Source organism: Apium graveolens, chromosome 4 (assembly GCF_009905375.1).
Source record: "Apium graveolens cultivar Ventura chromosome 4, ASM990537v1, whole genome shotgun sequence".
Lineage (NCBI taxonomy): Eukaryota > Viridiplantae > Streptophyta > Magnoliopsida > Apiales > Apiaceae > Apium > Apium graveolens.
The window spans coordinates 58,838,828-58,843,635 of NC_133650.1; the positions used below are offsets into that span (position 1 = coordinate 58,838,828).

The following is a 4,808-nucleotide window of genomic DNA, read 5'->3' on the forward strand; positions in this document are numbered from 1 at the left end:
TCGTCTTATGTGCGTCGCGAACATATAAAATAGGGTGTTAATCTCTTGTGAAGCGATGGTGGATCTTGAGATTTAGAACTTGCCATGCTAGCATAGGTTCATGTACGTTGAGCATGATTAGTGGGTAACTCTAACAGTTTTATTTGCCCTATGTAATCAAAAGAAATAACTTGTGCTTAAATCGTTGTGTTGTCAATTTCTGTAGACATATAGGAACTCAACATAATTGATGACTATTCAACTTCTATCTTAATTGTGGATGGTTGGTAGAATGGTATTAGTACAATGAAAGTTGGCTTTTATCAGTTTCGTGTTATTCGATTAATATCATCACTGTCACATGCTAAAGGTAATAACAATGGCTATAGAAGGAAGTAATAATGAAGTTGTGATCTCATGAATGTTTTATTATTGATAATTTGAAGTGTTAGTTAAGTGGTTAATTAAGTAGTTAATTATAGTTAATATTTGATCAACAATTTTAAGTGTTATTATCTTAACATTGAGAAGTAATCATACATTGGTGGGTGAGTTTAATTAGACAATAAATTAGTCTGAGTCTCTGAGGGAACGAACTAGAAAGTATTCTATATTACTTGCGAACGCGTATACTTGCGTGAATATTAGCGCGTGTTTTCGCCCTAACAAGTTTTTGGCGCCACTGCCGGGGACACGGCGTATTTGTTTAGTTTATGTACTTACCATCATTGGTCATTAGGACTCAGTGATTAGGACGTAGTAGTTACTTACTCTTTTCGGTTGTGTTTCAGGTACTTTAGCAAGCGTTTATGCAAACTCGTTCTCGTGCTCGCAAGAGGACTTTAGATACAGCTGAGGAGACAGACGAAGTTCTTGATATTTCGGAGAAGTTAGATTTTGAGGATTCGGATTCAGGAACTGAGCAGAAAGAACCAGTAAACATGGGAGATCGTATTGTTCAAGCTGATCCAGCTCTTATGGATTTTTCTCGGCCTAAAATTGATGACATTCAGTCAAGCATCCTTCATCCGGCTATTCAAGCTAACACCTTTGAAATCAAGCCGGGCACTATTCAGATGGAGCAGAATTCTGTTTCTTTTGGAGGAGCGGCAACTGAAGACCCCAACATGCACATAAGAAATTTTGTCAAGATCTGCAGCACTTTTAAGTATAATGGCGTGACTGATGAGGCTATCAAGTTGAGGCTTTTCCCATTCTCACTGAGGGATAAGGCTAAAGACTGGTTACATTCTGAACCAGCTGGGTCCATCACTACGTGGCAAGATCTTGCGCAAAAGTTTCTGGTGAAGTTTTATCCAATGGCAAAGACTGCTGCTATGAGGAGTGCTCTTACTCAGTTTGCGCAGCAACCTACAGAATCTATGTGCGAGGCTTGGGAACGCTACAAGGAAATGTTGAGAAAATGTCCACATCATGGAATGCCGGATTGGATGGTGATCACTGGTTTCTATAATGGTTTGGGGGCCCAATCTCGGACCATGCTCGATGCAGCAGCTGGAGGCGCCTTATGGGCTAAAAGCTATACTGAGGTGTATAATCTTATAGAGACGATGGCTGCAAATGAGCATCAAAACCCAACTCAGAGGATGACGTCAGGCAAGGTAGCAGGTATTCTGGAAGTTGATGCAGCCACCGCTATTGCAGCCCAGCTCCAAGCGCTATCAATGAAGGTCGATTCTCTGGCTACGTATGGAGTTAATCAAATAGCTATGGTTTGTGAGCTTTGTGCATGTTCTCATGCTACGGATCAGTGTTCTCTTGTCAACGAATCTGTTCAGTATGTGAATAATTATCAGTGACAATAGCAGCCTGTGCCAGCGACCTATCATCCTAATAACAGAAATCATCCAAATTTCAGCTGGGGGAATAATCAGAATGCGATTCAGCCAACATATCAACAAGGAGTGAGTAAACAGTTTAACCCACCTGGATTCCAGCAACCACAGCAGTATGCTACAAGGCAATCATATCCTCAACAGGGAAGTGCAGCTGCACCTACTAGTGCTGATTTTGAGGAACTTAAGCTGTTGTGCAAGAGTCAGGCGGTTTCTATCAAGACCTTGGAAAATCAAATCGGTCAATTAGCCAATGCAGTGCTCAATCGTCAACCTGGCACTCTTCCCAGTGACACGGAAGTACCAGGCAGGAAGGAAGCTAAAGAGCAAGTCAAGGCTATTATCTTAAGGTCTGGAAAAGTAGCTGATGCTGAAAAGGCAAAAGAAGTCGAAGCTGAAGTTAGAGATGAAGAATCTAAGCAAAAGGAGAAAGCGGCGGAACCAAGGAAGACTACTGTTGAACATACTCTGCCTGAGGCTAATACAGGGGAGAAATAGCTCTATCCTCCACCACCTTTTCCTAAAAGATTGCAGCAACAAAAGCTGGATAGACAGTTTGGGAAGTTTCTGGAGGTGTTCAAGAAACTTCACATCAATATACCTTTCGCTGAGGCTCTGAAACAAATGCCTAGTTATGCGAAGTTCATGAAGACTATTCTTTCAAGGAAGGTGAAACTGGATGACCTTGAAACCGTTGCTCTCACGGAAGAATGCAGCACTGTTCTGCAGCAAAAGTTACCGCCAAAACTGAAAGATCCAGGAAGCTTCACCATTCCTTGCACCATTGGCAATCTAACTTTTGACAAGTACCTTTGTGATTTGGGAGCAAGCATTAATCTAATGCCTTTGTCGATCTTTAAAAAGCTGGATCTGCCTGATCCAAAACCCACATACATGTCGCTACAATTGGCTGACCGTTCAATTACTTACCTAAGGGGCATAGTTGAGGATGTGCTCGTCAAGGTGGATAAGCTCTTCTTTCCTGCAGATTTCGTTATTCTGGATTTTGAGGAAGATAAGAAGATTCCCATAATCTTGGGGAGGCCTTTCTTGGCTACTGGTCGTACCTTGATAGATGTACAAAAAGGGGAACTTACTATGCGGGTCCAAGATCAGGATGTGACCTTCAACGTATTCAAGGCAATGAAATTCCCTACAGAAGATGAGGAGTGCTTAAAAGTGGATGTGATTGATTCCGCGGTTACTTCAGAACTCGAGCACATGCTAATGTCTGATGTATTGGAAAAGGCCTTAGTGGGGGAATTTGACAGTGATGATGGAGATAGCAACGAGCAATTACAATATCTGAACGCTTCTCCCTGGAAGCGAAAGCTGGACATACCATTTGAATCTCTTGGTACTTCTAACCTCAAGAACGCTGAAGGGAAGCTCAAACCATCAATAGAGGAAGCACCTACCTTGGAGCTCAAACCATTACTTGAATACTTGAGGTATGCTTTTTTAGGTGATTCATCTACGTTACCTGTTATTATTTCAGCTGACCTTTCAGGTAGTGAGGAAGACAAGCTCTTAAGGATTTTGAGAGAATTCAAATCGGCTATAGGATGGACCATAGCAGACATCAAGGGGATAAGTCCTTCATATTGTATGCATAAAATTCTGTTAGAGGAAGGTAGTAAGCCAACTGTGGAACAGCAGCGAAGACTGAATCCCATCATGAAGGAGGTGGTGAAGAAAGAAATTCTGAAATGGCTAGATGCAGGCATCATTTATCCTATTTCTGACAGCTCGTGGGTGAGCCCCGTACAATGTGTACCTAAGAAAGGAGGTATCACTGTGGTCGCAAATGAAAAGAATGAGCTCATCCCTACTCGAACAGTTACAGGATGGAGAGTATGCATGGATTATAGGAAATTGAACAAAGCCACAAGGAAGGATCACTTTCCTCTTCCATTTATTGATCAAATGCTTGACAGATTGGTGGGACATGAGTATTTTTGTCTTCTGGATGGTTATTCCGGGTATAATCAGATTTGTATTGCACCAGAGGATCAGGAAAAGACTACCTTCACTTGTCCATTTGGCACATTTGCTTTTCGTAGAGTTTCGTTTGGGTTATGTGGTGCCCCGACCACCTTTCAGAGATGTATGATGGCTATATTCTCTGACATGATTGGAAATAACGTCGAAGTGTTCATGGATGACTTCTCCGTCTTTGGACACTCATATGATGAATGTTTGAATAATCTGCGCGCCGTACTCAAAAGATGCGTGGAAACTAATTTGGTGCTTAATTGGGAGAAATGTCATTTTATGGTGCGTGAAGGCATTATCCTTGGGCATAAGGTCTCTAGCAAGGGTCTGGAGGTGGACAAGGCCAAGGTGGGAGTCATTGAAAATCTTCCCCCACCCAATTCTGTGAAAGGAATTCGTAGTTTTCTTGGTCATGCGGGTTTTTATCGGCGATTCATCAAGGACTTTTCAAAGATATCTAAGCCGTTGTGCAATTTGCTTGAGAAAGATGTGCCTTTCAAATTTGATGATGAATGTTTGGCAGCATTCGAGACTCTCAAGAAGAGTTTGATCACTGCACCAGTTATTACAGCACCAGATTGGACAGAACCGTTTGAGATGATGTGTGATGCGAGTGATTATGCGGTAGGTGCAGTTCTGGGACAACGCAAGAAAAATATCTTCCATGTGGTCTACTATGCGAGTAAGACTTTAAATGGGACCCAATTGAACTACACCACTACTGAGAAGGAGCTTTTGGCTATAGTCTTTGGCTTTGAGAAATTTCGATCTTATCTGCTTGGTACGAAAGTAACAGTATTCACTGATCATGCAGCTATTCGCTATCTGGTTTCTAAGAAGGATTCGAAGCCGAGACTCATTCGTTGGGTGCTTTTACTTCAGGAATTTGAGTTAGAGATCAAAGATAGAAAAGGTACTGAAAATCAAGTAGCTGACCATCTCTCTAGGTTGGAGAATCCCGATTCTACTTCACAAGAT

The 4,808-nt window shown here is 41.9% G+C and overlaps 1 non-coding gene across 1 annotated transcript; it reads right to left on the reverse strand.

Moving 5' to 3' along the window:
• Positions 1–1,313: 1,313 nt before the first annotated feature.
• On the reverse strand, positions 1,314–1,420 carry LOC141722284 (small nucleolar RNA R71). Its single transcript, XR_012575302.1, has one exon. It is a non-coding gene; the product is annotated as a small nucleolar RNA R71 (small nucleolar RNA).
• Between the last annotated feature and the right edge of the window lie 3,388 nt (positions 1,421–4,808).